The sequence below is a fragment of the Sturnira hondurensis genome, unplaced genomic scaffold (genome assembly GCF_014824575.4).
Source record: "Sturnira hondurensis isolate 20B ecotype Veracruz unplaced genomic scaffold, ASM1482457v3 Scaffold0016663, whole genome shotgun sequence".
Classification (NCBI taxonomy): domain Eukaryota; kingdom Metazoa; phylum Chordata; class Mammalia; order Chiroptera; family Phyllostomidae; genus Sturnira; species Sturnira hondurensis.
In genome coordinates this window covers 2,916,864-2,941,586 of record NW_028089294.1, presented here as the reverse complement: position 1 = coordinate 2,941,586, position 24,723 = coordinate 2,916,864, and the positions used below count along the sequence as shown (strand labels likewise).

Genomic DNA, 24,723 nt, shown 5'->3' with positions numbered 1-24,723 from the left:
AGACTGTTGTCCTCTGGGAGAGGCAGATGGATGAGGGTCCAACAAGGGAGACAGAGGGATGACAGGCCAAAGTGGAAGACAGATGGATGGCAATTTCATAGTGGAGTGGGGGCTGGGAGGTAGGCAGCACTGTGATTGGTGAGAACAGATGGACACCATGCTGATGATGGGGCCCCGGCTTCCTGTTTAGTCTCTATTCCTCAGGCCTGGACATCCCTGAATTCATAAGAACCCCAGGGGCTCTGTGGGCATTTGAGGGGGGAGGGAGTGGGAGTGTCACATGACCTGAGAAGACACTAAATACCAGGGTCAGCCTGGCCTCTGTTCCTCCCCCTCCCACAGCCCCTCCCTGGGTGGCCCCCACAGATAAAGGCTCAGCCCTGAGGAGAAGGAGGGAGAAGAGGGAGAAAACAGTGTCCTGAAAGCAACGAGAAATAAAAACTGGCTAAGAGTTTTATTTATTTAAAATAAAGGTTCAGTTATGCTTGACTGTAAACATGCTGGCCCATCCCTCCCTCCCCCGCTTTGCTCTTGGTGGCAGAGGGCTCAGACCACACAGCAAGCTGGGGCGGGAGGCAGAGAGCAGGCCGGAGTAGGCTGTGGGGAGGCGAGGGACTAGGGTGCCCCAGGTGTGGGGAGGGGAGGAGAGCCTAGGGACACAGTGACCTGCTGAGCACAGCTGGGCTGGGCTGATCCTAGGCCCTCCAGCCTTCAGCTCCCAATTCTTCAGCACACAAGCCCATAGTTTAAACGTCTTTAACTCCACGGGCAGCGCACGCAGGCCGTCAGCTTGACAAAGGGATGAGGATTGGCACAGACAGGCACACAGACCCTCACAGGTGCACAGGCCTTCCTCTCACCTGCCTCCGGCTGTTTCTCCCTTTGCGGGAGATAGAGAGCAGGATCTCAGAGGTCGTGGGCGGAACTCCAGCTGTGAGTCACTTTTTCCATTTGAACTAAAAATCCTTATCTGCATTTTGTGCTCTTTCTTTTCAGTTCTACCTGACTTCCTTCTGTGTCTTTCAGTGACTGAGCTGTAAGGACCTATGAGCTCCCCGGAGAAGGAAACAGTGTGGATGGAGAAGAATCTGGAGTAGAGACGGGCCTGGGGGATCCTGCCTTGCCTACCCTTTACGAAGAGGTTGCTGGGGCCGTCGTTGGTGGCCCAAGTGGCCGGGGAAGGGCTGTGGTATGCAGGGTCAAGAGGGAATAGGCAGGAAATGTTTGCGATAAGAGGCTTCCCCTCTCGCAAGCTCCCCTCGCTTCCAGACCCAGCTGCGGGATAAGGATGCTGGGAGCTTTGGAGGTGGAGGCTGCGAGAGCCCACTTTGGGGACTGCAGCAGGAAGGGCTGTGTTTGCAGGGGCCCCTGGGGCCCAAAGAAAGGCAGCGCGTTGGGACATGACCCTGGGAACCCAGCCAGGGCTGCCTTCCTTTGGGATCAGGAAGTCCAATCAGACTTCATAAGGCTGAATCAATCCCTTAAGAAAAAGAACAGAAAACAAATAAAACCTTGGGGTTTGTTAACCCATGTTGCTGAGAGGGCAGAGCAGACCTAACTATGGCTTGGCCCAGGGTACTTTGTGCTCCAGGTTGCTCCCACCAGTCAAAATGGAAAACTGCCCCTACAAGGACCAGGCTGGAAGCTCTGAGAGGGAATCCAACTCAGTAGAGTCTTCTCCAGGGCTTGGAGTCTCAGGAGCGAGTGTCATGCAGCCATTTGCAAAGCTCTGTGTTCCTGGGGCTCCTACTGTCTCCTGTTTGCCCGGGGCCCAGCAACTTCACCATCTGTGGTTGACTTGGACCACTCACAAAGGAACACCCCCAGGGTGGGGGCCTCCTGCTATTGTACCAGTGCCACTTCTTAAGGATTAGCAGCTTCTTCTACCCCTGGGGGCTGCACTGTAAATGCCTGTGTAATGCTAATTTGTGGTTGGCAGGAGATTGATTGGGAAGGAGCTTAACAATGACAAGAGGTGGCTGAGCTCCCTCCTCCTGGAGGGGAGAGAGAGAGAGAGAGAGAGAAAGAGAGAGAGAGAGAGAGAGAGAGAGAGAGTGTGTGTGTGTGTTCTAGGAGGCTTGTAGCAACAAGGGCACAAAAAAGAGGTTTCAAAGAGAGAATGAGAAGTATACAGGCATACATTCAGAGAGATGATGGGAGTGACAACCCATCACTGTCACTTCTGCCATATTCTATTTATTAGAAGCAAGTCACTAGGTCCAGACCACACTTAAAGGGAAGGATTACTTGCAAGAACCATGACAGCCATTGCAGAAGCTACTGGGACACTTGGAAATATCCCTGCGAACTTCCCGTTACAAAGTAAGTGCTCAGGAAAAGATATTGTTACTTGGTCTGTGACAAAGTCTGGGGTGTGTGTGGGTTTCCCCTCAGTGGCTCTGGTCTCCGCTGTCCCGTCTTCACCCCTGTTGAAATTGCTGGGTGTTCTCTGAAGGCATTTTCCAGTGCACTCAGGGTGTGGGCGGCAGACTGAAGAGAGACACTAACTCGGGCTCACACTGTCTTCCTAACAGCCTCTTCACAGACGTGTGTGGTCTTGCACTGTGGTCAGCATACAGATATTTTAATTTCCTGCTCACCTGCTCAGTGGAGGATCTGATTTCTTTTTGCATTTATTTTTTTCTTGGGCAGCCTGTGGACAGGTATTTCTGTCTGACCATCTGGTAGCCATTCACCTTGATGGTGGCTTGGGAAGGGAATTAATTTCACTTGTTTCTTTAGCTGTATCTGCCTCCTTTGACAGCAGGTTACCTTTATCACCTCTTAAAATTCTTATGACATTGGTCCTTCAGGCACCTAAGGGACTCTTTAGATTCCCCAGCTTTGTGCAATCGCATCCCTTCTTTGGTTTTGTTTCTCAGGCCTTTCTTTTTGCGCCAAGGTTTTACGCATCTTAGATACGCTTCTTCATCTGTACCTCCACGCCCACCACCCACTGAAAGTGTTGGGTTCAGCTGAACTAGACCAAGCCTGAAGTGCTCAGAAAACAGCAGCTGAAAGAGAAAAATCTGCCCCCTGCCCTCCCCCTGTCCCCTGGAGACTCTTGAGGCCTTTGGCCTAACTCTAGTGGGTAATTTGGGGAGGGCAGGGTATGGGAAGACAGAGGAAGTTCCTGGGCAAATATGAGGTCGATGGAGCCTCTTTGTTCTGCTCCAGCTTTGTCTCAGGCACCTGCTGTCTCCCCCAAGACCTCCAAAAGGTGGAGAAGTCATGGGTTCGTATCCCTCCTACCAGATGGGACATCAGAAGTTTCTCTTCGAGAGTATCAGCTCAGCCCACCACGCTCTGTTGCATTTTTGTTGGAAAGAGTGTTGGACAGGCAGTGGTTGTGCACCGGATCGACCTTTAGAGTACAGGCACTTGAGATAAGCATCATGATATGCTTTTCCTCAAAATGGTGCTCCCTGAAGTGCGTGACTGGTATCCTGGGCAGAATGAGGCTAACGGCTGTCTTCTGCAATCTTAAAACTCCTCCAAGCACCATCCACATTCTCATTTGTAATGGATGTGGTCGCATTAATGGACATGGTCACCGTTTCTGAGGCTCAGGGCTCTAGCGTGGTGGTCAAGCATGAGTACTCTGGCTCTGGCTAGTGTGGCTCAGTGGTTTAAACACTGGTTCGAATCCCGTTAGGGCAAGTGAGAGGCAACTGACTGATGTTTCTCTCCCTTTCTTTCTCCCTCCCACCTCTCTCTAAAAATAAATAATTTTTTTAAAAAGTGTACATTCTGGCCTTGGTTTGAATCCCAGTCCCTTCACTTACTATTTTTTAAAAGATTTTATTTATTTATCATTAGAGGGGAAGGAGAGGAATAAAGGAGAGAAATATCAATGTATGGTTGCCTCTCATGCATCGCTTGTTGGGAACTGGCCTGCAACCCAGGCATATGCCCTAACTGGGAATCGAACTGTGATTCTTTTGTTCGCAGGCCTGCGCTCAATCCACTGAGCTACACCAGCCAGGCCCCTTCAATGACTATTTATGTGACCTGAACTAGCCTCTCAAAGTCTCTGCTTTTTTCTCACCTATACGATGGGCGTGTGGTGGTTTCTGTTCTCTAGGGTTGCTATGAGGACTGAAGTAATACATGCAACAGTGTACATGGCACAAAGTGCCCGTGCATAGTAAGCCCTCAACGTCTACGATTTGTTTTATTATCTCTGTCCCTGGACCTTCCAGCAGCCAGAGCCTCTGTTTTCGGGAGCTCCCCATCCCCATTACACACCTCACCTGATGGAGGTGTATATTTCTTTCCCCTCCATCCCTGGAATGTTGGGCATCTGATACTTTAATTTCCCTCCCGGACATTCTGTCCCGGGTCCTTGACTCCCCTCTCTGCCCCTGCTCCACACTCCTCCTAGGATGTGAGTCGGTTTCTAAGTCCTGTCAGCTTATCACTGTGAAGTGTCCCCTTAGAGCTCAGGGCCAGGCCAGCTGGGAGGTCTCCCTCTTTATCATTGATGACCTTGCTGTGAACCTGACTGAAGCACTGGGGAGAAATGTAAAAAGTTCAGACAAGTTGTTATTTGTCATCCCTCTCACTCCCCTAAACCCCGGCCAAAGTTAACGGAATTTAACTCACACTCTAAAACACAGAACAGAGTCAAAACCCTTCTTGTCTGTAGACACAGAGTGAACGTTTCACTGAGCTTGAGGGCCGTGCTGAAGAAACCTCCCAGGAGGCCAGATGGAATGTCTGCGGTGGGTCAGTGTGGCCGGAGGCCCATGGTGATCCCAGGCTATGCCCACAGCTGCTCCAGGCCGGTGCCTTCCTCGGTTTCTACAGGAAGCCCTGGCAAAGCAGTGCCCGGTGAACAGCTAGTCTTTCTCATGTGGAAACTGGCACACAGGTTTCTATAGCGATGGGACACTCCCATTCTGTCCTCTCTGAGCCCCATCTCGGAAGCTTTTCGGCGTGGATATCAAGACCTGGGGTGAGTAGTCTTTTCTGAAAGGATGAATCATCAGCATACTTTAGCCAAATGGAACTGGGCTTTCTAAGCCCAAAGCTCTTGTGTGATGTAAATAGTGATGCCAAAGATGAGGATGTCAGGGTGTTAAGGAGGCTGGCTAAGCTCTGAGCGCAGGAATGCTGAATCAGCGGATGGAGGCAGATTTTGATGAGTGCTGTGAATTACTGGTTTGGCATGGGACATGGAACGGCTTTGTACCAAATCACTGGGTGGTGGGGGGAGGGCTGGTAGCAGCAGAGACCCCGACTCGCTTTAGAAAGAGTGATGGTGTCTGTGGACACCTTCTCAGAGACCTGGAGACCTTGTGGAGTGTGATAAAATCCTCCTGAGGAGGGTGACACTGATAAACTGTCCCCTAAAGGGGGAAGGAGGATCATTCTTCTATCTCAGTGACTACTGTTCTGCCCAACAGTAGTGGACAAAGCTGATTTCTCAGATAGGACAACCGAAGTGAGGAACCTGGAGTAGAGTTCCATATTCAGGTGGGTGGAATGAAGTATCTTTGATGGGAGTGAAGACTGATGTGAGAGAGAAACATCGATGGGTTGCCTTTTTTTATAGGTACCTTGACTGGGGACAGAATCCTCAATCCAGACATGTGCCCTGACTGGGAATCAAACTGGAGAGAGACCTTTAGCTTTGCGGGGACGATGCCCAGCCTACTGAGCTACATTGACAAGGGCCTTCCCTGTTTTTTAAGTGCATTTGCAACAAAAAAAGGGAAGACGATGAACTGATTTCTGCAGTTTTTATATTAGAAGATCCTGCTAATCTCTTTGATCTGAGCCGGGTGTGGGGGGGGTGAGATTCCTGATTTCCATTTTTATTTGTGCCTGGAGGTTTTTACCGGAAAGGATTATTGGTGGACACTTGAAACATGGTGCCCATGTGTGGGATGTGCACTCCGGGGGCCATGGAAAGAATTTTCCTCTGACAGCTAGAGAAGGCCTTCCGTGTGGGTGGGGAGGGGGCATAATCACTTTTATCCTGGTTTCGGGTTTTGTAATTTTCTCTTTATTAGTGCTGCTCCTGGCGGCATCAGGTGTCAGATTTCGTAAGGGCAAGTCCTGAGAGCTGACCAAGATCTTGGGTCATTCTCCCCGTGTACGGCTGGACCTTCAATGCCACGAGTTCTCGTTCTCAGTTGCAGTCCCTGACCCTCGGGGTGGGAGGGATTGTGTTCATTTCTGAAAAACATCCAGAAACCAGTCAGGAAAGGCAACCCCCTCCTTTCAAATCTGAAAAAGAAGCTACAATGAAAGAATTGAGTTGGGGACTTGTCACTGCCTTGGGAAATCATCCTCTACGTTTACAAGTCATAGGAAGTTGGCAGAGAAGAAACAGCTGGATTCTTTTCATCACCTTAGCTCTTGGCATATTATCTCTAGATAATATGCACGACACTACACTTTGAAAGAGTGTAGAAAGAGGGGAAGTGCATGATAGTGGAGTCAGAACTCAGATTTTAGACTGCCCCTGACCAGCTGTGGAACCCTGGGGAAGTGGCTTTGGCTCTCTGGTTCTCTCCAGTTTTTTCCTCTGTTGGTGGGGGTACAGAGAGTGGGTGGACAGGGATTTGGTGGCCTGCATTCTATGACTCACCGGCCCCAGCATGACCACATCTCACACGCATACAGCTAAAGATGTTGATTGCTCTCAGCAGTGTTGCATTCTCCCCTCCCCTGCCTCCCCAGCGGGTTATCTTGCTGACTCGACTAACACAACCCCCATCTGGACACAGTCCAAACGCCAGATGTGCCCCCGATTAGTGTCGGGCTGGGGAATGTTTCCATGACTGAAAGGTCAGTGTCGGCTGGAAGTGCCCCGAGTGGGTGTCTGCCCCCCACCATTGTCAGCTGCCAGAGCTGAACGTTATTTTATCTCACTGGCCAAGGAACATAGCTGGAGTGGCGTGGGGGTGTGGGCTGGCCAAGTTCAGGAGGGCCTTGTTTTACTCACTTTCCTTCTTTGCTCTCTGCTGAAGGACATAGTGTGATTTTCCACTTGGAAGAGACCCTGGGGGTGTACAGAGAGGAAGGTCCTGCTGGTGTGTAACTGAAAACACTTTGTTCTCCTTTAGATCTCCAATGTGCTCATGTCTCTTCTGATTTTCTTATGGCGGCCGTCACCTCCACTATGGAAAGAAAAATGAACAATAATGTTGTGATGGGCTGGGCTGCCATGTTTTACCCTATTTACAGGTCATTTTAAGTATCGCTTCTACACTTCAGACGGGCTTTCATGTTTAATTTCACTCGTGTAGGGCTATGCTAGGCTTTCCTCTAGGTAGCAATGAAAATTAAACACAATTGAGTTTGATGTGTACCTTATTGATTCCAGACCCATTTCAGTAGACTGTGACACTTCAGCGACCTGCAAATTCTACACATTAGAGTTCATATTTTATACAAATGCTGTACATCTAAGACATGGACTCGAATTTCTACCAGCAACATCCAACTCTTAACAAAAGACACAGGTCAGAAGATGATAGTGCTGGGCTTCCAATCAAGATGGAGGTGTAGGTGGACATGCTTTGCCCCCTTGCACAACCACAAAAAGGAATTATAACTACATCTCAAAAGAACTGACACCTGGAACTGTCAGGAAATTGAACTGTATAGAAGTTTGACAACCAAGGATTTAAAGAAGCTACATTCATCCAGATGGGTAGGAGACGGTGGAGAGATAGAGACACGGCAGAGAGGTGAGGAGACTTGGTATTGCACAGAGAGCCGGTGGCAGTGGCAGTGGTGGCAGACCAGGCCCAGGTAGTCCCACATTCACATGTGGTAGATAAAAATTGGGAGGGATACCTTGGGAGTGAGTGATCCCATCCCTAGGTCACACTGCACAGCTCAGAATTCCAGTGCTGGGAAGATAAAGCCCTATCACTTCTGGTTGCAAAAACCAGTGGGTGTTGGGGTGATGAAAGAAACTGCGGATTTTTAGGAAACTCCACTTAAAGGGCCTGCATGATCTTAAAATGTACATAAACCCACCCACTTTGGGATTCAACACCAGGGCAAGAGCTGGAAGGGTGCCAGTTGCATATGGACAGTGGGTAAAGTGACTGGAAATGGAGCAAGCACTGAGCAAGCCCCCAGAAGCCAGGTAGCAACACAGTCCCTTCTCCAAGCCTTCCCCACATAGAGCCAGAAAGTGGTGTTGTGGTTTGCCCTGCCCTGGCAATTACTTAAGGCTCTGCCCCACACAATCTACAGGTGCCTTTTACAGGGAGTCAAAGCAACTCTACCTAATACACAGGAAAAAACACAGGGAGGCTGCCAAATTGAGGAGACAAAGAAATATGGCCCAAATGCCCTGGCTGGTGTAGCTCAGTGGATTGAGCGTGGGCCTGCGAACCACACGATCGTGGTTTGATTCCCAGTCAGGGCACATGTGTGGGTTGCAGGCCAGTTCCCAGCAGGGGACTCACGAGAGGCAACCATACATTGATATTTCTCTCCTTCCCTTCCTCTCTAAAGATAAATAAATAAAATAAAATAAAATAAAGAAATATGGCCCAAATGAAAGAACAGAACAAAACCCCAGAAAAATAACTAAATGAAACAGAGCTAACGAACCTATCAGATGCAGAGTTCAAAATACTGGTGATCAAGCCCTGGCTGGCGTAGCTCAGTGGACTGAGCGCGGGCCTGCGAACCAGACGATCGCGGTTCTATTCCCAGTCAGGGCACATGCCTGGGTTGCAAACCGGTTCCTTGCAGGCTAACTACCAGCAGGGGATGCACAAAAGGCAACCATACATTGATGTTTCTCTCCCTCTCTCCTTCCCCTCTATAAATAAATAAATAAACTCTTTAAAAAAAAAAAATACTGGTGATCAAGATGCTCAAAGAACTCACTGAGTATGGCAAAAACATAAGAGAAGAAATGAAGGTTACACTAAGTGAAACAAAGAAAAATCTACAGGGAACCAACAAGGAAGGGAAGAAAGGTGGGAATCAAATCAACGATTTGGAACATAAAGAAGAAATAAACATTCAACCAGAACAGAAAGAAGAAACAAGAATTAAAAAAAATAAGAGAATATAAGAAGCCTCTGGGGTATCTCCAAATGTGCCAACATCCGAATCATAAAAATGCCAGAAGGAGAGAGGAAGAGCAAGAAATTGAAAACTTATTTGAAAAAAAAAATGAAAAAAAAACCTTCTGTAATTTGGCAAAGGAATNAAGGAAGGGAAGAAAGGTGGGAATCAAATCAACGATTTGGAACATAAAGAAGAAATAAACATTCAACCAGAACAGAAAGAAGAAACAAGAATTAAAAAAAATAAGAGAATATAAGAAGCCTCTGGGGCATCTCCAAATGTGCCAACATCCGAATCATAAAAATGCCAGAAGGAGAGAGGAAGAGCAAGAAATTGAAAACTTATTTGAAAAAAAAATGAAAAAAAAACCTTCTGTAATTTGGCAAAGGAATTTGGCATACATACAAGTCCAGGAAGCACACAGAATCCCAAACAGGTTGGACTTGAAGAGGAGCACACCAAGACACATCCTGATTAAAATGTCAAAGGTTAAAGATAAAGACTCTTAAGAGCAGCAAGACTAAAGCAGAGAGTTACCTACAAAGGAGTTCCCATCAGACTGTCAGCTGATTTCTCAGAAGAAACTGCAGGCAAGAAGGGACTGGCAAGAAGTATCCAAAGTGATGAAAAGCAAGGATCTACATTGAAAATTACTCTATCCAGCAAAGCTAACATTTAGAATGGAAGGGCAGATAAAGTTCTTCCTAGACAAGGTAAAGCTAAAGGAGTTCACCACCACCAAGTCCTTATTACATGAAATATTAAAAGGACTTGTTTAAGAAAAAAAGAGAAGATCAAGACTATGACTATCAAAAAGGCAGCAAATTCACAACTATCAAAAACTGAATCTAAAATAACAAGACAAAACAAAACAAAACAAAACAAAGAAACTAAGCAAACAACCAGAAGAGGAAGAGAATCATAAGTATGGAGATCATTTGGAGGGTTATCAGCTGGGAAGGGGAAGGGGGAGAATGGGGAAAAAGGTGTAGGGATTAAAAAGTATAATTAATAGGTACAAATAGGGGGATGTTAAGACTAGTATAAGAAATGGAGAAAGCAAAGGACTTATATGCATTACCCATGGACATGAACTAAGGGGGGGGATTGCTGGAGGGAAAGGGGGTACCAAGTGGAGGTAGGCAAAGGGGAAAAATTGGGACAACTGTAATAGCATATTCAATAAAATATGCTAAAAAAAGAAAGAAGGGGGTAGTGACTAATAAAGATGCGTTACAGATATTTATGGTCATTCCTAGGGGGGAAAAAGATTCATGAGTAAGTTCATGGAAATCACACCCAAGAGAGAATAATAATTCCCCCAATTCCACATTTTTCTTTTGGTTCTCTGTAGGCTACTTCTTGTCCCACAAGTTACCACACTTCATTTCAAAAGGATGAGGTAGAAGAGGGGAGAGGTTGTGTGTTAGCCCGGCTTGGAAACTACTAATTCATGAAAACTGCTAAGCCCCTTTTAATGATTAGGTCCCGTCAACCCAGGTGTGTGACTGTAAGAGCGAAGCATGCTCTTCTCTGACCCATGGTTCCTCCGGCAGGAGCGTGTCGTTAGAGACGTCCACTTGGGCAAAGGGAACAATTGGTAACCGGGCAAGTGGGCGGGTTCTGACCAGTCTTTGGTCTCAGGGTATTGTGTCAATCATCTCTCTTTTGCAACTGAGCTGGGAATTAGGGGCGTTCTTCAGCCCGATGTGGGAGAAAGGGAATTTTTACTAGAGGGCATGGCCTTCTGAGGCAAGGGAAGAGAGTTCCCAGCTGGGGCAGGGAACAGAGGTAAGTCAGAACAGCTTGCAGAGAGTGGTATTCCCCTCTGAGGGTCACAGGGCCACTTGTAAAATGACGCCTAGATGTTGGTCTACAGCCAACCTTGGCTGTACATGAAAATCACTTGGGGGGAAGCTTTTACAGTCCCGATGTCCAGGCCCTGCATCAGACCAATCGCACCAGAATCTCTGGGGTGGGACCCAGGCCAGATCATTGTCAAGACTCCAGGGTGATTCCAATGTACATCCAGGCTCAAGGCCCACTGATCTATGACCTTGCTATTCCAAATGTGGCCTGAGGACCAGTGCTATCACCTGGGACTCATTAGACTCGTGGAATCTCAGACCCTGCCCCAGACCTACTGAGTCAGCATCTGCATTTTAGCAAGGTCCCCAGGAGATCTCAAGTCTATTAAAGTGTGAGGAGCTGTGGTTCTCAAACTTTGCTGCGCATTAAAATCACCTAGTGAGCTTTTTAAAATCCCGATGCCCAGGCTGCACCTTGTATCAATTAAATCAGAATTTCTGAGGGTGGGATGCAAACATCAGTTGTTGTTTTTTTTTATTGGTTCTCAAGTGATTCTGATGTGCATGGCTTCTCAACCCTGGCTCCATATTAGAATCTCCTGGGGAGCTTTTAAATGCCCTACTCTCAGAATTTTTTATTTAATTTGGTCTGGGATAGGCAGCAAAAGGCTTCCTAGGTGATTTTAGCACACAGCCAGTGAAAGCCTCTGTTCCAGAATGTTGGTCCAGCTTACTGAAGGAGCAGCCCACTTAGAAACCTCTAAAGTCAGTGGATCTCAGAACACCTGAAGGAAAAGAATGACGAGACCTTGTCCAGACTTATCTGGTCTCAGAGGTCTTTGATATTTGAGCTTCTTACGTGTGACCACTCTTACACTTTTTTATGAATTCAAATATTTGTGTGCCTCTCTACTTTCCTAATAAAGTTTCCTTTGAAAATGTAACCTCAATTCAACTGAGATAAGGGGCGAAAGCCTTGGTCACATCTGGACCGCAGGAGCTGGGGGCAGCTGAGGGAGGGATCAGGTGAAATAGAGGCGAGAAGAAGGATCACCCCGGAGAACTCGGCTGAGCCAAGGACGACAGGAAGAAGGGAGAAAGACCCTGGGGGACGAGAAAGACGTGAGCTGGTTGTGATTTCTTTTGTCCCTTTTACGCGATGGCACCCTCTCACCATCGCCAACATGCCTGTGAGTCGAGGGGTTCTGTAGTGGGTGGCGGATTTAGCAAATAGCACAAGGGTGCCAAGTTAACTTTTACTTCAGAGAAACAATAAATTATTTTTACTATAAGTAAGTCCTGTGTGATATTTGGGACATACTTAGAGTAGCAAATTATTTGTTGTTTATCTGAAATTCAGTTTTAACTGGGTATCTTATGTTTCATCTGACAACCCTAAATTCTCAGTGTTAGAAAATCTGCCCCGAGAGTAGGGCTTTTTCCAGGTTTTCGGTAGGGTCCTGCCGTCAGATGGGAGGTCCATGAATGCTTGTTTGAACCCCGTCCCTAGGAAGTTCACCACTCTGGGTTCTGTAGCAGTTGCTCAACACCTTCAAATGAGTGCTGGCTGAGGCTATGGGGGTTTTCCGAGGGATAAAGTCCTTGAACTTCACCTCTTCCAGCTCACCTGTAGTTCTTGGTGTTCAGATGACTCCTGGGAGTTTCTCAGAGGTACCCTCTTCTCTCACTGTCTTGTGCCACCTTTAGGCTGCACGTGCCCAAGAGAAAGGGAGTGGAAAGGCCTTGTTGGGCTTGATGGTGACTCAGACATGGGTAGGGAAAGTGGGGTAAAGAGGAAGGCATGGTTTACAGTTGCAGCTGTGGCGTGTCCCTGAAGTGGCTGTTCATGTCTGAGCCCGGGTGTCTGGCTTGCTGCACAGGCTGCTCTACTGAAACATGTTCTGAGTCAGAAGCACCATTTCCTGTTCCATTCAGCTCTGAACAGCTCATCCCCTGCTGGCTTCAGAGTGTGTGGGGGCTTGAGGGAGGAGAGAGGGAGGCCGAGTGGGAAAGAGCCAGCTGCTAACAAGAGACACATACATGTGAGAGATGAGCAGGAGAGGTGCAGATGGAGCAGGATAGAGGGAGAGAGATGAAGGGTGGGGGAAGACAGAAGGGAGAAAACGGAGAGGGAGGGGGAGAATAGAGAGAGGGGAGCTGAAGCAAGGAATGGAGTGAGAGAAGGGATTAGCTGGGGATGTTCAGAGACATGCAGGATGGTCAGGAAGGGGGCCACTTGCTTGTTCCTCTCTAGCCTTTCCTACTGGAGACCTAAGCAGGTGCTGGTCTCTTCCCTGAAGCAGACAGAGTCTCTCAACCAATTAGCCTCAAGAAAAGCCCAAGAGGGCTTGTGCAGGCTGGAGAAGAGGCTGGGCCGAGTGCTGAGACCACGCTCATTTTCTCTGGGTGCTCCCTCTTGAGTGCCCCTTTGTGAGACCATGTGCTGGTCAGGACCTGTGGGCACATTAGGGGTTGGAGAGCTGCCCTGCCCCTTGGGAAGAACCGCCCCTTACAATATGTACCGTGGAGGTCCTCCCCGTCTCACTCCTGACACACTGTCTTCCCAGAGTAATAAATCCCCGAAGTTTAAACGAAGGTCACAGACTCAGTTTTGTGTCTCTTCCGGGATTCTCGTCGCATGAAATCCAGGCTCTTCTCTGTCTCCTTCTGTTTTCTGTTCTGCCTCGGCTGCTTCCCGAGGGGCTCCCATGTGGAGAGCTGGGCTTTCCCGAGCGTCTTCCCCCACAGGCACCCCAGACACAGTGTGGGGAAGACTCTCAAGGGAAACCTCAGTAACTGGTGGCAAATGAAAATGGCAAAGGGGTTTTTGACTCCCTGACCGCTTAGTTGTGGGCAGCAACAGTCTCAGGCTCTGTGGAAGATTGGGAGAGAAGCCGGGGGAAGGGAGGGATGGAGGAAGGAGGGAGTAGTTTTAGAACAGGGCAGATTTTGCAGAAGGCTGAGGTAGGGTTCTGGATGAGCTGTATTGATTGGTAGGTGGAGATGGGCCGAGCCTTGCTGTCTATTAGTGGCTTGGCATATCCAATCTTGGCCAGGGCCTGGCCACTAGCTCCAAGGCTGTTTTCTGGGACCAGAGTGCACTAGAGGAAGAATTGGCCTGGAATTGGTCCTATGGGCCAGCAGCTCACTCCAGGGTCTAACTGAGAAACACAGACTGTTGGCAAAGTTGTGGACTGTTGGACAGTGTGTCAGGTCCTGGGAGCCCTGGAAGATGGGCTTTGGTGGCCTCTGGGGCCAGGCTCACATCCCTGCCCCAGCCCTGGGAAAGAACAGCTTGGACCCTGGCTGGCACACACATCCCATTCAGCTGGTGGGGGTCTAGCTGACCAGACCCTGGCTGGCTCTCATTTGTCTACCTCTGACCAGGCCCAGACTTGGTGGGAGGGCTCTGAGTCTCTGCCCGGGGGAGACACCAGTGTGGAACAATTTGTAGTTGAATTCATGTAGGATTGTGATGTGTGTTTCTTTCCACAGACTTGGGGGGTCTGAACTGCTGGCTAATGTGTGTTTAGGGGTCGGGGAGGGAGAGCGCAGAGGGGCGTGGCTGGCTGGGAGGGCTGGTGAAGGAGAGAGGGCTCAGCTCCTGGTCAGCACCTGCTCTTCATCAGCTCCTGGGCCTCTCCTCCACCCCTGGCATTTCTCATGTTCTGGGACAGGGTCTAAATTGGGCGCTTGGATGAGACATTTGCCGGGAGCTGCCAACCTTCCAGGTCCAGGGCAGTCACAGGACCCGTTGGCTCCACATCTCCTCCTCTCGGTTTGGCCCTCGCCCTAATCCCCACTGGTGCCTGATGCCAATGTCGCTGCCGGCCGAGGTCCTTTGTGCTTGTGCCTGCTCCAGGCACTGTTTGGAAGTGCTGAGGTGGGTCTACCCGTCCTCCTTAAACATTTGACTAATCATTTGTTGGCCTCGAGCGAGGCATGGTTTCCACAGTCCTTTCCAACCCTGGCTTAGTGGTTGGAGAAAGTGCTACGAGTAAAATTTACTAAATATGTATGATTCTCTCCACCCATTAGAGCTCCAGTACATGCTGCCACTCCTTTGGGACATCTTCTCTCGGGACCTTGGCCCTAGTATCTACCCCCACCTCCACCCCACACCTCCCCTCCATCCCTGGACTTTTTGGGTCCAGAGTGTATGCCTGGCACAACCCAGTCACGAGCAATTAGTCTGTTGCCTACCAGAGCCCGCTAGGCTTTGGAGTCAGCCAGACTCAGGTTCAAATGCTGACACTCTTGCTCATGAGCTAGTTAGTACCCTTGAGCTGGTTCATTTCTCTGAGACTCAGTTTTCCAGTCTGGAAAGGGGGATTACAATGAATGCCTTCCCATCGGATGGCTGGGAGGATCGGTGGGCTCACGGAAATGAAGCCACTGGCCCAGGTTTGAGTTCCTGGTCTCCGCTCTCCTCTCCTCACAGTTGCTGCAACGGAGCTGGGCTTGTGGTTGGCACCCAGGAAAGTGGTAGTGACTGATTCGTGATTATGGAGCCTGCCATTATCGGGATGAAGTCCCTAAACGGGGAAATAGCTCTAAGCAAACCCATTAATTAGGGGCCTGTTTGCAGTTCCTTTGTGCAGCTGTCATGTGTTAGCTCAAGGAGGCTCCAAACCCTCTGAGGTCATTCTGGTGAAATAATGACCAGGGGGAGGCTCCTGCTTGAGGTGCGCAATTCCCACCTACTTGTGACCTTCACGCCCATCCTCCCACCCCAGAGCTGGTGCAATAAAGAAGTTATCAGGTGATAAACATGGCCCTCATAAAGAGGGCCACTGCCTTTAGGGTGACATTAAGCCTCAGCTAAGGGATTCTGCTAGGGAGCCAGGACTCTCTGAGGTTCGGGAGGACCGTGACCCAGTGGGCCAGGGGAAGCCTGGGTCAGCGGCTACTTTGTGAGGAAAAGGAAGAAGGTTTTTTTTTTTAAAAAGAAGAAGAAATGACAAAATAGAGTATTACAGAGATTATAATTTACATGTATACATGTATCAAATTAATAAGCCCAAACCCCATATGCAATATAACTATTGTTTCATAATAATTTCGACTGATACAAATATTTGTTGTTGTGTGCTGCAAGCAAGTGGAGGATAAGATAAGCAAAGGGGATATAAATTTAAAGTCGGTGATGGGTGTGTGTCTGTCCTGGGGAAGTTTCCTTCCCGTCCCACAGGGTGAGTCCTGGGGCGCAGCTCAGAACACAGGGCCCTGGCTGCGGTGGGGCAGTGGGGTCCTCTCAGTGCTGGGTGGGGCCCCCGCTACAGATCTCAGCCCGCTGAAAAACTAAGGCCCACCGACAAGCTGTAGACCCATTCACGAGACGTGGGGTGGGCCTCCTTCCAAGGCGGCGCAGCTCCTGCCTGCTGTGCGTCTGTGCTGCGAGGGCTCCAGCCTCCTGGGCCACGTGGGTGCTGAGTACAGACTCTGGAGCCACCTGCTGCAGGTGCGGCCCCGTGCTTCTGTCCAGTCCTTGGAGGACAGCTGCTTTCCCTGTTCAGTGGGAGAGGAGACTCTGACTTCCCCTCCTGCATCCTCCGAAAAAGAGCTCCATAAAGAGACCTTGAAATACACTGAATCCGATTTTCTCTAAGTGCCCTGATTCGCACACAGACTGAATCAGGTCCCTTTTCCTGGGTGTCTTCCCTCCACCCCAGAACATTTTGTGTTGTAATTATATCTGTTCCCCTGCCCTGGCCTGGCACAGGCTCTGAGTATCTTCTTGGTAGCCCAAGCACCCAGCACAGTGCACGAAGAAGGCGCTGACCAAAAATCTGCGGCTGAACCCAGTGAACGGTTGAGTGAGCGAGTCTGCAGGGCAGGCAGACAGGGACCGCCTCCCCCACCGACCGCAGGCCCGGAATGCTTGGAAGCTCCATTTCCTGATGAGTGTTTTCCTGTTTTACCAATCTTTGTCTGTCTCTAGAAGCCCATGTTCTCTTCTCTTGGTATCAGGGCACATCTGGTTGTTGGTACATGTTGCTTAGTTAGAAAGTCTTAAAACAGCATGAAATTGTTAGCACGTTGCTCCCTCCTGCCAAGCTGTTCTCGAGACTCAGCCTTTGGTGGATTTGGTTTTCTGTTTGTTTTCTGTTTTCATGCAGTTTAGAAAATTGATCTGTGACAACCTTGGGGGAAATAAGCCTGCCTTGAGCTCTGCCAAGGAGAGGGCAAGCCCGAGATGAGGGCTGGGAAGGTGGGGGAAGGAATCAGCATAGAGAGACACTGAGAATCCTTGCTTGTGTTTCCTTTCCTTGCGTTTGGATTTGATGCTCTAAGTAATTTGATGTGCCCGGAGAAGCATGCCCAAATGAGGTAGGGGGAGCCGGGAGAGGCTTGTCTCTATATGGGTCCTCAGTGTGGACCCGTACAGCACCTTTGGGTTCTGAGGACCTAGACATGCTCTCTTTGAATAAATGCCCTCAGGCAGAGGCTATGAAAAAAAATGCCCGACTGCCTGCATCTGATTTCTCGGCTATGTTTGGGTGTAGGCAGCCCCAGACTCAGCTTTTGCCACGTGGCCCCAACACTCCATCTCCCTCTCCTCACTCTTGGTAGCTCTCGTCTCTTGTCAATATTTTCCCTTTCTGGAAACCTCTTCTGGGGAAAAGTCTGGGCTAGTCTGGTTCACGGGTGTGCAGAGACCCAGCCACTGCTGCTCCCGGATGGCCAGACGGGACACAGGGCGCGGCGGGTGGGAAAGGTTCTAGTACCCCAGGCAGAACTCAGTCTGACTCCTGGCCGTGGACGTGAGACTAAGAAATTGTTCTTTTATCAAAATGCCAATAGCAGCATCCCTTTCCCCAAGCACTGTGCCTGGCCTTTGGAGCTCTCTGTTTGATCTTTCACTGCTCTCTGTTCAATCTTTCACCTCTCCTGAGACGATGATTGTGGGATGTGCTGCTGGGTTCTAGGTCTTTCTGAATAAGCCTGAGATTTCCACTCTGGCCCCAGCATCCTGAGTGAGTCTCAGAGCACAGCCTTGAGGGACCCTGCTACAGAATGAATGTGCCCTCCCCAAAGGCACACATTAAAACTCAGTTCCCTGTGTGATGCCACTAGGAGGTGGGGCCTTTGGGAGGTGATTAGGTCACAAGGGTAGAGTCATTACAAATGGGATTTGTGCCCCTATAAAAGAGACCTCAGAGAGCTCCCTTCTCCTACCATGTGAGAACACAGCAAGAGGATGGCCACCTGTGAACCAGGAGAGAGACCCTCACCAGACGCCCAATCTGCAGGGGAGCCTTGCTATCTGAATTCTAGCCTTCAGAACTATGAGGAATAAAATGTTTATTTTGAAGCCATCCGGTCTCTGGTATTTTTGTTATAGCAGCCCAGACGGTCTAAGACATACCCCTACAACTGCGGTTCTCTAAGGGAGACCCTTCCTTGTTTGGTGCCTATAAAGTCCCAGACACTGAACATGTGGCCTCGATGTAATGACTTGCCCGAGCCAGACAGGCAGTAGGTGACATAGTGACAAAATGACACTTAAAGGCGTGTCTGTCTGATGTCAAAGCACTTCTCCTTCTTCTGCAGTGAGGGTTCGTGAACTCAGGAAGAACTGGGAATAGAGGGCTTTTTTTCTGAGTGTGTTCACCTGCCTGAACCCAGTACCTCGGCTCTCACTTTTTTGGCCTTTCACTCCCTAGCTCTGAGCCTGCAGGAATACCCTTGCGGTAAGGTCTAAATCAAGGCAGAATTCCCTTTATTACCACCCCTGAGTTTTAGTTAAATATATTAAAATGGGTCTTTAATTTAAAAAGATGTGGGGAGGGGAGAAACACAAAAATATACCATAGGAAAAGTTTATAAATTTGGAATTCTGAATGTTTGATAAGGTATAAAGGCACGTGGTGCCATATTTCAATACAGCCGCATCTTCGGGACCCCCCAGGGTGGTTCCTTATCAGGCTGTAGAAAACCACCTGGAAGGGATTTCAGGCAAGAGCCCCTGTCACGTGACTGGGGGTTCTGAACTGGAATCTACTGATGAGCTTTTGAAGCCTATGGATTTCCAGAAATTGAATGAAAAAAAAAAATGTGGTCAGAGGGTCGTATATGCTTTTTTCCCCTGGGGAGCCAGTTCACAGATTTAATCAGATTCACAGAAAAGTTGGTGACTTCAAGTGGTGTAAGAAGCCCTGGAGGTGAACATGGGACTTCCACGTGGGGAATTTATTTCTGCCCCAAGTGCTAGGACAGGTTTTATTTCCTCTGGAGGAACTGCTCTGTTCCTCCTCCTGTAATCAATTTTCTATCCATGACACATGAAAGCATTTCTGACTTATTCCATTTTCATTTTACTAAAAATATTTTTACCTGGGTCAATTCAACTTTGCGTAAATATTACAGGGAGTAATATTTAACTGATTCATCAACTGATTAATCAGTTTCTTTTTTTTTCCACTAAAAAACATTCTCATTAGTCATTGTTTCTGCTGTAGGAATTCTACGGTTCGATGATGCAGAGGGAACATTAAGTAACAGAAGGGGGGAGAAGACAGACGACACCTGAAGAGCATCTTTCCTGAGATGCATTCAAATGTCCCGGGGGCACAGGTGTCCACAGCGATGGAGCCAACATATCCTGTGTCAGTATCTCTGCCAGAAGGTCTTGGGGTGGCAGGAAACGAGCACCTGATTGAGTGAAAGGAAGCTGCCATCACCCCCGGGGGCTGCTGTGTCTTCACCAGGAAGGGCACAGTTGATAGGAAAACAGAGACATCAGTGAGTTCAAAAGACCCCTCTGAGCTGTCTCCCTCCTCTCCTCACCTAAGTGACGCCCAGGTGACTCCTCATCAAGTCGTCCTTGCTGTCAGGTCCTGCAGGCTTCCCTCCAGGGCTGGGGGACTCAGAGCACCTGCTCTCACCGCAGTGCCAGGGTGGCTCCCCGCTCAGAGGGCGCTGCAATTCCTGAGCTTTAGAAACACCTTCAGGCCCCACTTATTGATTTCAATAATTCAATAATTACAGGAGATAGTGTTGTTAAGAAAAAAAAGAGGTGGTGTAGAAAGAACAGGGGATTTGTAGTCATTCAACTCTTGGTCAAACCCAAGTCATGCAGCCTGTGCTGAGTGACACAGTTAGACACTGTCCTTCCTCACTCTTCCCCTGAGGGCAGGGCGCGACCGAGGATGTTTCCTGGGGCCCTGAAATAAGGGTGTCTTCTCTCAGGCTTTCCTATGCAGCAGCTGTGGCAAAGATGGGCCTTAGGTAAGGACACAGGGAAGTTATTGGCTTGTTTTGTCTTAATCTAGGCATGAACTGTGTCTATGCTGGGCTGAGACTTGGTCCAGCCCGGCTCCAAGATAAGAGTGTTGGGCCAAAGACACAGCTAGAAGTAAGTTCCCTACGGCTAGCATAAGGGTTTTAGGAAACATCCTGAAAAGACAAGTGATATTCAATCTTTGTTTCTTTCTCTATCTTGCTAAAGCAGATGTGATGGCTGGAACTCTAGCAGCCACCTTGGAACATGAGAATGAGGGACATACTGTAGCATTGCAGAGTGATAGGCTGAATCTAAAGGACTGAGAAAATGACAAAGAGCCTTGGATTGATACCTTCTAGTGTTTTTTAACTCAGAAATAACATAAACTCTCTTGTTTTAGTCAAAACTGTCAAAGTTTTGCCCAATCTGCCAGAAATAACAGGTAACAAAGAGAAAACAAAGAAATAGACCTTGAGAAGCCGGAGCAGCGGAGACAGGGGATGGGAGCAGACATTTGTGAGATGAGAGCAACCAGTCTGGGAGAATGGAGAGGAGCCGCAGCCCGCAGGTAGTAGTGCAGCAGCTGAAGACCCAGCCGTTCCTGCTGAGTCAGAGCGCAGGGTGCAGGGTGGGGTGAGATGGGGGAGGGGCGAGAGGGAGAAGTAGAGAGGACCCGACAGCTGCAAAGGGCACACTTGAAGACACCTAAGGTGTCAGTACCAGACTGAAGGGAAGCTGGGCAGTGCAAGTTACAATTCAGGGGTGGGGAGGGCGTCTAAGGACGACTTGGGCGTATAAATATCTATACCAGTTTCTATGGTTAGGGCCCAACACAAAGACTGTAGCCTGCTGAAATCACCCCCAGTCACAGAGTGAATGGTACACTTTGTAACAGTATGCAGGGGTGGGTAAAAGGTGAGTATGCAAAACACAGAGTTTATTCTTCTATTATTATTTATTAATGATTACATTACATATTTGTATTACAATTGTCAACCTACTTTTGCCCACCCTGTGTAATGCACATTAGCATATCAGTGACTCAGAGAAGTCCTGTTGTAGAAACAAAGAAACAACTGGTTTTGTCTTGGAGACTTTTACTTTTTTTTTTTGGACTATGAAACCCTGTTTTCCTGGCACACCAATCCACTCCCTTTTGCCCTGGTGTTCCTCATGGCATGCTCTAGAAAATCACGCCACAGATAAGTAAATCAGTCATCAGGGAGAAGCACTACCATTTTCGCACTAAATTCAGACAGTTACCCCTGAGGATACTTAATAATGAAAACACTGTGTGATGTAATGAACAGTGTCTTCAACAGCCCTGTTCCCTCCAATACAATGATGCTTTTTATGGGACTGTTTCTTGCAATTACATTGAAAAATGCTGATGGCATCACACCAAAAACAGTTCAGCGAAAGCAATTCTGCCGGGGCCGACATGATGCACTCCAGGTATCCGTATTTCAGCAGCTCTGGCGGAGTCCAGGGACTGGTGTTACAAACTCTGGGCGAGTCGATGAACTGCTTATCCTTCAAGCAATCCTCTCTGAGTAGTGTTATTTCTCAGCAAGGCTTTTACATAAATATTTAGTGGTAGGGCGTTTAAACTGTCCTTCCTAGCGGGACATGAAGGGCAGTACTCTTTGTTGCCTTCGCAGTGCCTAGTCACGTGTCTTAGCTGACCATCCAGCTGGAGTGAGGTTGCCATCCCTTTGGAAAGCGAAGCCCTCCCATCACCGTCCACCAGCAAGACCAGGACTCTCTCCTGAAGTTGCCTTGAGCTCATTCGAGCACATAAATGAATGAGCAAACTGGGCCCTCAAGGCCAACTTCATTGAACATGGCTGAAGTCTAAGAATGGCTAAGAATGTCTAAGATCGGTATAACCAGACCCTTGCCACGGCCAAATGAAATCTTGGCAAAGCACAGGGAATGCCTGGCTTTGGGCAATGCTACTGTCAGGACCCTGTCCAAGACAAACTCCCCGTCAGTGCCAAGGTAACTAAATGAACTAACTTGTAGTGGGTTGTTATTTATAAATTGGTTAAATTGTAGAAAGCATCTTAGAGATAACAGTCATTTTAGGAGAGTTGATCCACATGTGGCTTTTCTTTCTGGAAATAACTGGCTGGCACAGCAGACTTATTTTTGGGTCGCCTCTAATGTGAGATAGTAAGATACCATCTCTGCATCCAGGAACCTGTATTTTCGCTCTGCACGAGGTGGGGGAGGTTGGGATTGGCATCAGTGACCTCCCAAAGATCATTAGGAAACAAGCTGGAAAAAAATAATTCCAGAACACATTTCTCTTGTATACTTGTCTGGACACTTTTTACGGTGAGAAGTTGTCTCACTGATGTGGAAGGCGGTTGCCATCTTTCCAAGCTCTTCTAGATGGGTATCAATAGTCCAAGATCTAAGTAGAAAGCTAGGCCAGGGTCCACTTCAGGTCAACAACAGTTGCACAGAATCTAATATGCTCTAGGGATTGAATGTCAATAGCGACTGGCTGAGTAAGTATTCCAGTGGATTGGAGAGCTGGGTCTGAAGCTTGCATGCTCCGTAATGTGTAAGAATTTGATATTTGCTGAAATATGCATTTGCTCTGCTGACAGTGCAAACCTGCTGTGAGGAAAGCATCTTAGTAAGGGCTTCAAGCATTTGCATTCTGCTTTCCATTGTGGAAATGAAAAGAATTTTCTCTGTATACGTGTACATGATAAATAGCTCTTCCTCAAAAGCCAACTCCTGTTGCTAGTGAAAGAATTGAAGAAGGCTAAGACAAAAAACATTTTGGATACATTACAGTAAAATAGCATATATTGGGTTGGCCAAAAAGTTTGTTTGTTTTTTCCATAAGATGGCTCTAGGAGCACTTAGTAGTGTTTAACTTCATTTGAAACAATTTTATTTATTGTATTGTGACAGATGTCATATCAGCATGTATTTTAAAACAAACATCAAAACTGGAGAATTTTTGTGCAGCCATTTTAATATTGAAGCTAGAAGGAAATACACAACAGTTTCATCATATTATGCTTTATTATTTCAAGAATATAAAAATGCAACTGAAATGCAAAAAAAATTGTGCCATATATGGAGAAGGTGGTGTGACTGACCATCAAATGCATCAGAAGTGGTTCACAAAGTTTTGTGCTGAAGATTTCTTGCTGGACAATACTCCATGGTCAGGCACACCAGTTGAAGTGGGTAGCAATCAAACCAAGAAATTAATTGAGAAAAATCAATTTAAAATTTTTTTTAATTCATTTATTTTATAGAGAGGGGAAGGGAAGGAGAAAGAGAGGAAGAGAAACATCAATGTGTGGTTGCCTCTCATGTGTCCCCTACTGGGGACCTGGCCTGCAACCCAAGCATGTGCTCTGACTGGGAATTGACCTGGTGACCCTTTGATTCGCAGGCTGGCACTCAGTCCACTGAGCCACACCAGCCAGAGTAAGAACAGTCAGAATAATCAGTGTTATATCATATGGGAGATTGCAGACATACTCAAAATATTTAAACCAATAGTTATTGGCGAAAATAAAAAATGTGTATTTTATTTTATGAAAAAGCTAAATGAACTTTTTGGCCAACTTATATATTATGTATTATATATTATGTATACACATACACACACACAGGTAGAATTTAATAAGTGATTAGTGTGGCATTTCCAAAAAAAGGGAGAGAGAATACCTTATTCAATAAATGACAGGGGACCATCAAAAATTTAGGGAAAATTGATTCCCTTTTTTCCCTCCCTCCATATATAGAAAATAATTCTAGATGAAATAAATAGCTAAACTAACCCCTCCCCCGACAAAACAAAACACAACAAAACAAAAAGCCTTTAAAATATTTGAAGGAAATATAAAATAATATTCTATTAATCTTAGAAGTATCAAAAGAAGCCACAAAGGAGACATTTGTTATAATTGCATAAAAATTAAAACTTTTGTACAAAAAGATAACCATACCCAAAATTAAAAGACAAATGACAATAGGGGAGAGAGTAGTTGTTACATACGTAACAGACGAAAGTTTAATAAGCACAAAATTGAAAGAGTGCGAAGAAAATAGCGGTCAAAAGCCAACACAGTAGAAAAATAGACACAGAATGGGAATAGGCAAAAATAAAAACAGCCGTGAACTTGACTAGTCATCAGAGAACTAAAACTTATCAATGAGTTGTTTTTCTGATATCAGATTAATAAAAATTTGGAGTGGTAGGAAACACTCTGTGCTGGTGGGGTGGGGAGTTTTGGTGAGCCAGAGTGTGCACCGTATCCCGAGGACGGCAGTGTGGCAGAGGCGGTCGAAACTTCCAAAGCACAAGTCATCCAACCCAGGGAAACAACCCCGCGTTTGCCCCGGGAGGCACGTGAAAGGAGGCATTCTGCAACTTTATATGAGATAAAACTTGGAAACACCCGAAATACCCGTTCGCAGGTATGTTTCTGCTATGGAATATGACCTAGCAGAAAAAAGAATTAAAAGAACGAGGCATGTACTTGCCCCAGAGAGGGCTGCTGGGTAAGAAAGAAAGTGCAGATTGCCACCCACCTGCATGGCATGACTCCACATGGTGCCAGGCTACAGGCACGCAAGTGCAAAGACAGAGGCTGTATGAAA

General features: G+C 47.6%; 1 long non-coding RNA gene across 1 annotated transcript; it reads left to right on the top strand.

Moving 5' to 3' along the window:
- Positions 1–775: 775 nt before the first annotated feature.
- On the top strand, positions 776–7,591 carry LOC119001425 (uncharacterized). Its single transcript, XR_005069569.1, has 4 exons — positions 776–933; positions 1,027–1,189; positions 2,204–2,322; positions 7,077–7,591. It is a non-coding gene; the product is annotated as an uncharacterized LOC119001425 (long non-coding RNA).
- Positions 7,592–24,723: the final 17,132 nt, after the last annotated feature.